Source organism: Pleurodeles waltl, chromosome 6 (assembly GCF_031143425.1).
Source record: "Pleurodeles waltl isolate 20211129_DDA chromosome 6, aPleWal1.hap1.20221129, whole genome shotgun sequence".
In the NCBI taxonomy this organism is placed as follows: Eukaryota; Metazoa; Chordata; class Amphibia; order Caudata; family Salamandridae; genus Pleurodeles; species Pleurodeles waltl.
In genome coordinates, this window is record NC_090445.1 from 809254789 (window position 1) to 809267604 (window position 12816).

Below are 12816 nucleotides of genomic sequence, written 5' to 3' on the forward strand. Positions count from 1 at the left end.
TTGCCATGGCGGTCTTTGCCCTGTTCAGCGGTGCTTTGCCATGGCGGTCTTTGCCCTGTTCAGCGGTGCTTTGACATGGCGGTTCTGGACTGTTCAGCGGTGCTTTGACATGGCTATCTTTGCCCTGTTCAGCGGTGCTTTGACATGGCGGTTCTGGACTGTTCAGCGGTGCTTTGCCATGGCGGTCTTTGCCCTGTTCAGCGGTGCTTTGACATGGCGGTTCTGGACTGTTCAGCGGTGCTTTGACATGGCGGTCTTTGCCCTGTTCAGCTGTGCTTTGACATGGCGGTCTTTGCCCTGTTCAGCTGTGCTTTGACATGGCGGTGTTTGCCCTGTTTAGAGGTGCTTTGACATGGCAGTTCTGATATGGACGTTGGTGTGTGGCATGACGATCTCTACACTGGACATTGGTGTGTGGCATGACGATCTCTACACTGGACATTGGTGTGTGGCATGACGATCCCTACAATGGGCATTGGTGTGTGGCATGACGTTCCATCATTGCCCAGCGGGGCTTTGGCATCCTGGCCCCTCCTGGGCTGTGACTCCGGCGGTGGTTTCTGGACCAGTAACGATACTTGGGCGCTCCTGGGCTGTGACTCCGGCGGTGGTTTCTGGACCAGTAACGATACTTGGGCCCTCCTGGGCTGTGACTTCGGCGGTGGTTTCTGGACCAGTGAAGATACTTGTGCCCTCCTGGGCTGTGACTCCGGCGGTGGTCTCCTGACCAGTGATGATACTTGTGCCCTCCTGGGCTGTGACTCCGGCGGTGGTTTCTGGACCTGTAACGATACTTGTGCCCTTCTGGGCTGTGACTCCGGCGGTGGTTTCTGGACCAGTGACGATACTTGTCCCCTCCTGGGCTGTGACTCCGGCGGTGGTCTCCTGACCAGTGACGATACTTGTGCCCTCCTGGGCTGTGACTCCAGCGGTGGTTTCTGGACCAGTAACGATACTTGTGCCCTCCTGGGCTGTGACTCCGGCGGTGGTCTCCTGACAAGTGACGATACTTGTGCCCTCCTGGGCTGTGACTCCAGCGGTGGTTTCTGGACCAGTAACGATACTTGGGCCCTCCTGGGCTGTGACTCCGGCGGTGGTTTCTGGACCAGTGATGACAGTGCTGGCGGTTGTGTCTGGACCGCCTGAAATGATGGCGCACTTCTCCGCCGTGACACTCACAACAGGCTGGGCAGACTTCCTCTGGACCTTCCCCACCATTTTTGGAGTTACAGCTGACTCACCAATCGGCTTCAATCCCATGACACTTGGGGCCATATTTATACTTTTTGACGCAAAACTGCGCTAACGCAGTTTTGCGCCCAAAAAATTAGCGCCGGCTAACGCCATTCTGAAGCACCATGCGGGCGCCGTATTTATTGAATGGCGTTAGCCGCCGTTAGCCGACCGGCGCTGCCTGGTGTGCGTGAAAAAAAACCACGTACACCAGTAAGCACCGGCGTAGGGAAAAATGGCGTTTGAGCATCCAAAAATGGGGCAAGTCAGGCTGAGGCAAAAAAATCGTCTTAACCCGATTTGCGCCAATTTTTTTTGGGCGCCCAGACGCCATTAACATGACTCGCATGCCCCCTTGCCCAATGGCCATGCCCAGGGGACTTCTGTCCCCTGGGCATGGTCATTGGGCATAGTGGCATGTAGGGGGGCACAAATCAGGCCCCCCCTATGCCACAAAAAAAAATGAAAAAAAATACTTACCACAACTTACCTTTTCTTCCCTGGGATGGGTCCCTCCATCCTTGGGTGTCCTCCTGGGGTGGGCAAGGGTGGCAGGGGGTGTCCCTGGGGGCTTGGGAGGGCACCTCTGGGCTCATTCTGAGCCCACAGGTCCCTTAACGCCTGCCCTGACCCAGGCGCTAAAATCCGGCACAAATGCAGGTTTTTTAGTCCCGCCCACTCCCGGGCGTCATTTTTGCCCAGGAGTATAAATACGACACATATGCATCGCAGTCATTTTTTAAGACGGGAACGCCTACCTTGCATATCATTAACGCAAGGAAGGTGTTCACGCCAAAAAATGACGCTAACTCCATGAACTTTGGCGCTAGACGCATCTAACGCCAAAGTATAAATATGGAGTTAGTTTTGCGTCGAATTTGTGTCGAAAAAAACGACGCAAATTCGGCGCAAACGGAGTATAAATATGCCCCTTGTTGTCCCACCAGGAGTCTTAACACGGCCCCGTCGTCCACTCTCCAATTTCAGAGCCTTTACAGGGGGTGGGCTGCCAGTGCCTTGGCTCCGGGTCCTACTGCCTGCCCTGGTGGACGGTGCACTCCAAAAACCTGGAACACGCACCACTGGTACTGGAGGCTTTTGGCTGAGGCGCTACGACGGGACTGATGAATTGGAGGGGGGGTGGGGGCAAAAAGGGCAATTTGACATAGGTACAGTTTCTGACGGACACTGGGATGGGTAGCTGGAGGGGGTCTGGGAGTGGAGGAAGAGGAGGTGGTTGTAGGAGGTGCCACTTTAGGTGTTTTGGGTGCAGGTGCAGGTACTGGAGACTGTCGTGAGGTTGATGGATGTTGGGTGAGTGATTGCCGGCGTTTGTGTACTTTGGGAGGGGGCGTCACAGACACACTGGGAGAGGACACAGGTCCCCTGTAAATGGCAGTGGAGGTGGTGAGTCCAGATGAGCGGCTTGTGGTGCTGGGTGTCCTGGTGCGAGTCCTAGTGCCTGTAGATGTGGTGCATGCAGGTGTGTGTGTAGACGAGACTGGGAGGGAGGAGGGAGAGGAGGAGGAGGGGGACACAGTGGAGACAGTGGATGTTGCTGTGTCTGTATGTGGGTGAGGCTTGCGTGAGTGCCTGTGGTGTGTGTGGTGCCTATGTTTGCTTGAGCTACTTGTGTGTGTTGACTTGTGTGCATACTGGTCTGTAGGTGTGCTTGGTATGGGCTGGGGTACAGGGGATTGGGTCTGGGTGGAGGAAGTTGGAGGGGGGAGCCTGGACACAGGGACAATGGCTGCCATCAGTGCTGAGGCCAGAGATTGCAGGGTTCGCTGAAGGGCAGCCTGGCCAGAATGAATGCCCTCCAGGAATGCATTACTGTGTTGCAACTCTCATTCTACACCCTGGATGGCATTCACAATGGTAGACTTCCGAACAGTGAGTGACCTGAGGAGGTCAATGGCCTCCTCACTGAGGGCAGCAGGGGTGACAGGGACAGGGCCTGAGGTGCCTGGGGCGAAGGTGATGCCCATCCTCCTGGGTGAGTGGGCACGGGGCGAACGCTGAGGGGCTGCTGGGAGGGTGGTGCTTGTAGGGGAGGTGGCGGCTGTACCTGTAGAAGTGGGGTGCACAAATGGTGCCGCCACCACAGGGGAGCTCCCATCGGCGGACGAGTAAGTGTCGCTGGTTGGTGATCCGGTGGCCGACGTGAAGCTCCCCTCGCCCTCCGTCCCACTGGTGCATTCAGAGTCTGTGGTGTGGCCCTCCATGGCCATGTGGGATGCAGCTCCCTTGTGCTCCGGTGCCACTGTACCTCCGCCTGATGATGCTAATGTACAAAAGGACAGGGAGAGCAGGAAAAGGGGGGGAGACAGAACAAAGAGAGTTTTAGTGCATGGCATACCGCTACAGTTGGTGGACAAGACAGACGCAGCAGCCCCATGCATTATGCCGTGCTCCTGACCTCTGCACATGCAATTTCTGGGATATGCCCTACATGGCAATGGTGGAAATCTGCGCACATGGATGCCACAGGGGCAACTATACCTCAACTTGGCACTCTGCTGAGGTGGGGTTGAGTGCCACATGGCCTACATTACGGAGGGTCCTTGTCTACCTAACTCGGCCTGGCCTAGGGACACCCACAGACCACCACCCCCACCCAGACCCCTCCACTGCACGCAAAGTCCGCAGGATGAGGTTGTACTCACCCCCTTGTGTCTGCTGTGATGTCCTCAAGCGCCCATCCAACCGCCAGGATCCGGAACATCAGGGGGGTCAGGGTGCGACGGGCACCCCTCCCACGTTGGGAGGCCATCCCCAGCAGAGCCTCCGCCGTCTTCTTGCTGCAGCGGCGAACGTCCTCCCATCTCTTCCGGCAGTGGGTGCCCCGTCTCTGGTGGGCCCCCAGGGTCCGGACCTCCTTGGCGATGGCACGCCAAATGTCCCTCTTCTGGTGGGCGCTGACCTACATGACATGCACAAGGGAAGAGGAACAGTCATTACCAACTGCACCGTCAATGTGAGTGGCCCCCTCCCTACTCTGACCATGTGGCCCATTCATTCCCATGCATTGATGTTCTATGAACTCTGGCCCCTTCCCTCTTCCACCCAGCCCTCTCCACCCAGGCCTAGCCCATACAACCTGCTCCTTGTGTACTAACCTGTTGGTCTGGAGGACCGTAGAGTAGCATGTACTGGGGGAGGACCCCATCCACAAGTTTCTCCTACTCCTGTGCAGTGAAGGCAGGTGCCCTTTCCCCAGACGCAGCAGCCATCGTCGCTTCCAGACCGAGGTCACACCAGCACTAGCAGTGTAGGTCCTCTCCTGTCGAAGGTCAGATATCTAATGATTGAACAGATAGAAAATGGCGGTGACGTCCGCGGCGGGGCGCATCATCACCGCCGGCGCACCTGTTCATTGGCTCCTGGGACCCATAGGGTCCAATGTTAACCAATGCAGCAGTGCGCCGCGGTCTACGACCGCCTACCGCGATGGTGTGCAACACCAGCGCAGTTACCCCACAATCCCATTGTCCCAGTTTAGAGGTCAGGCAGCCGCCATTTCAAGGGCCCACATGGCTTCATTTACTACTGCATCACACATAGCTAGGCATATACTCAACACACATACAGGAAGGGTTTATTGTCTGGTGTAATCTTGTGTGTAACTGTGGGTACATACCTGGAGGAATAGTGACTGGTTCTTCGCTGTTGTCCTTCTTAGGCAACGTCAGCTGGGACATATGAGAAGATGGCGGAATCCTCCGGTGTACCGACCGCTGGTGGGCCTGTTGACAATGGAAGAAAGACATGTCATCGTCACCTACAGGTTTGACCGTGCCACAATCCTGCAACTATGTATCCAGTTGGAGCCAGACCTGATGTCACCAATCCGCCATCCGACTGGAATCCCCCCTGACGTGCAGGTGCTGTCAGTGTTCTATTTTCTTGCAAGTGGGTCTTTTCAGACATCTGTGGCCATGGCATCAGGGATGTCCCAGCCTATGCTTTCCAACGTCTTGTCCAGAGTGTTGGCTGCCCTACTGAAACACGTAAGGAGATACATCATATTCCCTTAGGTGGAAGATTTGCCTACAGTGAAAGGTGACTTCTATGCCCTTGGATATATCCCCAACATCATAGGTGCCATTGATGGGACCCATGTAGCTCTGGTCCCCCCCCCCACAGGAGTGAACAGGTGTACAGGAACAGGAAGAGTTATCATTCCATCAATGTCCAGATGGTCTGTTTGGCAGACCAGTACATCTCGCAAGTTAATGCAATGTTCCCTGGCTCTGTGCATGACGCCTACATCCTGCGGAATAGCATCATCCCTGATATGATGGGTCACCTCCAGAGGCACCGTGTATGGCTATTAGGGGACTCCGGTTACCCCAACCTTTCCTGGCTATTGACCCCAGTGAGGAATCCCAGGACCAGGGCAGAGCAACGGTACAATGAGGCCCATGGGCGGACTAGGAGGGTAATTGAACGCACCTTCGGCCTTCTTAAGGCCAGGTTCAGGTGCCTCCAGATGACAGGTGGATCCCTATTCTACTCACCGAAGAAGGTGTGCGACATCATCGTCGCCTGCTCCATGCTCCATAATTTGGCATTGCGACGCCAGGTGCCTTTTCTGCAGGAGGATGATCCAGGTGACGGTGTTGTGGCTGCTGTGGAGCCTGTGGAGTCTGTGGACAGTGATGAGGATGAAGCTGAGGAAGAAGAAAACGACAACAGGGATTCAGTCATACAGCAGTATTTCCAGTGACACACAGGTGAGAACATTTTCTGGTTTAACATTACATTAACTTTCACACTTCTACCTCTATCCTGTACCTACATTTCACTCACTATTTGTTAATTCAGTTGTACCCTTCCATTTCAATTTCACAAGTGTGGTAACCTACGTGTCAACTGCTTGCATCCTTGAAGGGCTTGTGATGTGTGACATTGGTATGTTGGCCTTACAATGGGTAACCCATTATGACACTGTAATTGATAATGCAAAGTTCCAAATCATAGACTGACTCCAGATTTTTTTGTGTTTCAAGGGTGTTTATTTAAGTGCTCAAAAAATGAAGGAGGGTTGTAAACTAGTGATGGGGGATGGTGGAGGAATGTCCATGGCAGAGTCCAGTCTATTAGTCTCACAGGTGCACTGGCCATCTGGGCATTGGAAGTGGAGCTTGGGCAGTTCAAGTATGGACATGGTGACAAAGTGGGACAGTGGGAGGACAATCAGGGTGGTCTCATTTCCTGGCGGGGGTCTTGCCATGTTGCTTTGTCCTGTTCCTGGATCTCAGAGACCGCTTGCGTGGTGGTTGTCCGTCTGCAGGGGGTGGGATGCTGGTGTGTTGGTCATGTGGCGGGGCATCCTGTCCACTAGTGCCGGCGGAGGTGGTGGGCAGTTCATCGTCGTGGCTAGTGTCAGGGGTCCCTTGGAGTGCCACAGTGTCCCTCAAGGTCTTTTGAATGTCCGTCAGCACCCCTACGATGGTGCCCAGGGCAGAGCTGATGGTCCTGAGCTCCTCCCTGGACCCCAAATACTGCTCCTCCTGCAGACGCAGGGTCTCCTGCAACTTGTCCAGTAAGTTGCCATCGTCTCCTGGGAGTGGTGGTATGCTCCCATGATGGAGGATAGGGCCTCGTGGAGAGTGGGTTCCCTTGGCCTGTCCTCCCTCTGTCGCACAGCAGCCCTCGCAGTTCCCCTATGTTCCTGGGCCTCCATCTCCTAGACCGTATGCCCACTACCACTGCCCCCAGGTCCCTGTTGTTGTTGGGGTGGTGGGTTACCCTGGGTGCCCTGTAGTGGTGGACACACCGCTGATTGACCTGCCCTGGGTAGGGAGGTTTGGGCCCGCTGGGTGGAAGCTTGGTGTTGGGCTGTGGCTGGGCAAGGGGAACCGACTGTCCTGAGGCCCACGATGGTCCGGGCTGGTCATCAAGATCCAGTGGGGCAGAGCTGCTGTCATCACTGTGGGCCTCTTCTGGGGGTGGAGTGGTGTTGTCTGGACCCTCTGGTGTGGTGACGTTCCTTCGGGTTCCTGCAGGGGTATAAGAACATGATTATTGCATGTGTGTGTTTCATGGTGTGCAATGGGTGGGTGTGCGTAAACCCCAGTGCAGGCATTCCTGTGTGGGGGCTTGTGTGATGATGGTTGGGGGGGTGTTCTGGGTATGTGCAGTGAGCATGCTTTGGTGAGGGGTGAACATGCTTAGTTGTGTCATGCAGGGCTTGGTGTTGGGATGGGTGGTTGGTGTCATGGGTAGATTAGTGAGGATTTGGGGTGATAGGGGAGGGTGTGAGGGTGGGGGTGTGTGATAGCATGCAGGTAGGGTGGGGGATGTGATAGTTAAGATTTGACTTACCAGTGTCCCATCCTCCACCGACTCCTTCGAGGCCCTCAGGATGCATAATGGTCAAGACTTGCTCCTCCCATGTTGTTAGTTGTGGGGGAGGAGATGGGGGTCCGCCGCCAGTCCGCTGTACCGCAATGTTGTGCCTGGAGACCGTGGAACGCACCTTCCGCCGTAGGTCGTTCAACCTCTTCCTGATGTCCTCCCTATTTCTTGGGTGCTGTCCCACGGCGTTGACCCTGTCCACTATTCTTCGCCATAGCTCCATCTTCCTGGCTATGGAGGTGTGCTGCACCTGTGAGCCAAATAGCTGTGGCTCTACCCATAGGATTTCCCCTACCATGACCCTGAGCTCCTCCTCGGAGAAGCGGGGGTGTCTTTGGCGTGACATGGGGTGGTGTGTGTGATGTGTGGGGTGGTGTATGTGTTGATGAGTGTGGTGAGTGTAGTGGTATGTGGTGTTTTGTGCGTGAATGTTGTGTGGGTGATGGTGTTGTGTGCCTTGGTGTGATGGGGTTGTCAATAGCTGTGCTCTATCTCTCGCCTTCTCTCAGAATTTTTGGTTGTAGGGGTTTATGGGTGATGTGGGTGTGTATTTTATATTGTGTTGGGTGTGTGGGAGTGGTGTGTGTATGTGTGTCAGGTGTGTGTATTTTGAATTGTCCAATGTGGCGGTGTTTTGTGGAAGTGTATTTTGAGCGCGGCGGTGTGTACTGCCAATGGAATATCGCGGTTGAAAGACCGCCACGTGGATTCGTGGGTCGTAATAGCATGGGCGTGTTTCTGTTGGCGTGGAGGTGGAGGATTTGTTTCCGCATGTTTATCGCTGACCTTTGGTGTGGCGGTGTTGTGTGGGTGTCTGAATTTCGGCGGATTCCGAGATGTGTGTCATAATAGCTGTGGCGGTCTACCGCGGCCGCGGCAGTGTATTGGCGGTCTTCTGCACGGCGGTAAGCGCCTTATACCGCCAATGTTGTAATGACCCCCAAAGTCTCTCAGGATAGCTAAGAAGAATAACGGCTTCAAGAGTGACAGGGTAAAGGCTCAAAAATGGCAAAGTAATAATGACTCAGTAATGGCAGAATAAGAATGGCTGATTTCTCCTTGTGTCACGTCGTTATACTAAAGTTGCCGGACAAGTCTCTAATTTCCAATTGGGCAATATTTGGTGCATCGTTATCTATGTCCAATAATCCGTTGATCACCTTACTAGAATTTTCACCTAAGACAGTTCTCATGCAGTTTATTGGCTCCCGTGATTGACGTCTTCAATGGGTAGAATGTCAGGTAGGAAAAGTTACACCAGTCACTCCAGTCAGTAGTTCCATTGTCTTCCCTTGGTTTAGGTGACCTTGTACCTGTTGCGAATTACACTGTTGCATTCGGCAAGAATGTCTCCTTGAGCAAGTCGGGTCTCATGAGAAAGAATTCACTAAGATTACACACACATCTCTAGCTTCTGGAAAAGTACAGCATCATGTCCTTCAGGAAGACAGCACACTGTACGTTAGAAAAATACATTTAATATGAGACCAGACAGCTAGGCCCAGACCCTGGCTAACTAAGACCTAGTCATTAATTTAGCAAAACGCTAATACATAACTCTAGTGCTAATACAAAATCATACATGAGTACATGATTAATTCATTATTAGTCAGTTTCAGAAGTCGTCGTATACATTGGTGACCACACCCTGTGGGCACATTTCAAACGTGTGCATTTGTATTACATTTATGCGGTTTCATTAGACATTACATTGCAAGCTTTTCATGTTAATATTGACTATAAAGGTCACACTCCAACAATCCCTCCTCTGATGACTCTTGTCATCACACAAATCCTTTCTTCACAATTTATTCATCTTCTGAGTTCCTTCATCTCAATTTCTTCCCTTGATTTCGCCTTTTCATATTTTGCTCTGAACATTTTTTCCCTTTTCTTTTTTTCCCTCTTCTTTTTTTCCCTCCTCGCATTACGTTTTCCCAATTTTGCCCTAATTCTTTTACTAATTTTGCATGATAACCATAATCCAAATAATCAAGCTAAAACAATCAATATTCCCTGTATTATTTTTGCCAATATCCCATGGCAAATATTACTAAACCAGCTTCCCACATGAGCAAGTCCATTTCCAACCTTTTCCAATACACCTGGTTCTTTTAATTCCTTCAAATCAGTACTATCTATTGTTAGGTTAGTAAGCATATTTCTAATCTCATTACTATTGTCCAGAATGTAGGCACAACCATGTCGCTCATTAAGCATCTTACAGACTCCGCCATTGTTCGCCAAAAGAATGTTTAAAGCAAGCCTGTTTTGAAGAGTCATAGCCCTCTCCGCAGCAAGTTCAGTATCCATCAGGAGTATAGCTCCAGTAAATTTTGTCAGCAAGTTATCCACAATAGTAGAAAACTTTTGAAGTCCTCTAGCTGATATATCTTTGGGAAAAGTATCCCCAAATAACATGTTCCATACCATCCGATAACATCCCTTTGGAAAACGGTAATAAGCATTAAGTACACATATATAATAGACCCCAGGGATCGCTGGATCCTGTCCATTTAACATGAACGTCCACTTACTCTGAAACAAAAACACATGGTTACATTCACTTGTTCCCACAAACACATTGTCATAATATGACTTAGGTTGTGTTATGCAAAGCTTACCGACATGTAGTGCATCTAAAGCCAATTTCCCTTGTTCCCTAACCCCACTATAACTCCCACTATTAATAAAGGATCGTTGCTGCAAGCCTTTCTCTAGTTTCCTCTTCAAAACCCTCCTTCTATCTTCAGTGTGATCTAGAAAGTTTTTCTCTACAGGTGTAAGCAAGCAAGTCAAATTATTGTGGTGTGCATAAGATGTACTAATTGTTAACGTCGCTTCAAAGACCCCGTGACTAACTTTATGGCATAATATTTTGCTACGCTATTCAAATCTTCTATGATAGGCACATAAGAGAACACAAGGTCGTGGTTAGAATAGAAATATTGTATCTCTTCCTGGTTATAGAACCGGGTTAGTAACAAACTACAGCTTATCCCATAAGTTAAAGGTAAATAATGATAGGTAACTCCCTCTTTTACCGAAACAGCAATCTGCATGCACAGATAACAAGCTTTCGCACCCATGGTATCAACATACTCACTCAGCAAGCGATAGAAAACATTAGTAGACAGTTCTCCTTTTGTGTCAGTGCCTTCATGCAAATACTTCGTATCTTGCTCAAACCCCTCTCAAGGTGTTAGTGTATCAGTCTTAGGAATTGCAGCATTGTTAGTTTCATTCTCATCCACCAATCGTATTTCCACAAACAAAACTATAATGAATATTACACATACAACACCCAAAGCAACACCCAAATATTTACAACACCTACTTCCCCCATTATCATCTCCCGTGCTAGGCATGATCCTTAAAGAATCAGAAAGCAGAGCTTTATAAGTGTAAACAACCAACTGAGAATGGTTTAAAGCTGTTTTTTTTTTTCTCTTCTCTTTTTTTTTTCCTTCGGCAAATGCGAAGCAAAGTCTCTCTTTAGCAAGTATTTACAGGTTTTCATTCACTCCCAGGATCCTTGTCAAGTCAGGTTAGCAGCTTTTCAAAATTGGTTTTCCGAGGTCATTTCAGGTTAACAGTGTCAAATCCGGTAACTTATCTGTCTCTTTTCTCAACTTCCTTTAGCTCAATTTCAACTTAACACAGTCTCTTCTCTTTGTGGCCAAACTCAGGTACCATAGTATTGACCTGGGACTTCTCAATCAAAACAGAATGCCAAGAACTCTTGTTGCCACTCAGCTGATGTTGCATACACCCATTCAGGACCTGCGCACTTTCTGTTTGCTACTCTCTTTCTTTTCAATTTACGCTCGCCCTGTAATTCTTCTTCACTGAGATCTTCTTTCCTTGTAGTATCAACTTCGTCCTCTATCGTTTCATCAACACCACCTTTCCTTTTGTCACTTGTGACTCTGGCCAATTATCTCCTTTCAGCGTCTCCTTGGTCTTTGATTTTTCTTGTGGCAGCTCGTGGCCCTCCTCTGACTCTATGGTGTTTTTTCTCGATGGACTTGCAATTGGCTCAGGAGGTGTCCGGACCGGTGTCAAACCCATATCCGTCTGCTTCTGGGAGAACCTCTCTTTGGGTCGGTCCTCCTGGCGCCCCAGTTGAGATAGGCTCACCGTCACCCCTCTGGGTCTCGTCTCTTACTGAAGTGACCAAGCCGCTCTCAACGGGCTCTCCTTCCGTCTCAGTTCCCCTTTGATTACTCTCCGTCCCTGAGACTTCCTTTTCTGTAGCTTTTATTTTCGACAATTCAATTTCCTCATCAGTTGGGCACGTCACCCTTTTCGTGTGACTGGCTTGAATCCAGTTTGGAAGTCCCGCACACTTCACAGCAGTAGTAGTTGTCAGTATTACTTGATATGGCCCCTTCCAACGTGGCTCCAAACCCGACTTGCGCAAGTGTTTCTTGATGACAACCCAGTCACCAGCTTTCAGATTGTGACCTGGATCACTTATCGGTGGCAATGTGGTGGCCTCCACCTGTTGAGAGAAAGAGCGGATCACATCAGCCAGACCCTTGCAGTAATCCAACACCATATCATCCGTGATATTCACAAGAGCATTTGCAGGCACTGCAGGCAGTCTCATAGCTCGGCCCATGAGAATTTCATGAGGAGACAGTCCTGTTTTCTTGTTGGGTGTGTTACTCATTGGCATTAGCACTAAGGGCAACGCATCGGGTCATTTCAAATTTGTAGCTGCACATATTTTTGCCATTCTCGACTTCAGGGTACCATTCATCTGCTCCACTAATCCTGATGCTTCAGAGAGGTAGCTACAATGCAACTTCTGCTCAATGTTTAAGGCTGCACACAAGAGCTTAACTACCTCATTGTTGAAGTGACTTCCCCTATCTGATTCTAAAGAGATCGGAAACCCGAGACATGGCATCAATTCCCTAAGCAGCAGCTTTGCTACTGTGAGACTGTCATTTCTACGTGTGGGGTATGCTTCAATCCAGTGAATAAAAAGATACACATAATCACCAACACGTATCTCAAACCTCCGGACACAGGCATCTCAATAAAATCCAATTGCATTCTGCTAAATGGACCTCCGGCTCTCCCAATATGGCTCAAATTCACCACTGTCCCTTTCCCTGCATTCATCTGCTGACAGATGATTCACCAGTGACAAATCACTTCTGCGGCTTGTCGGAACTTTGGGTTGAACCAATCAATTTTGAACAACCTGAT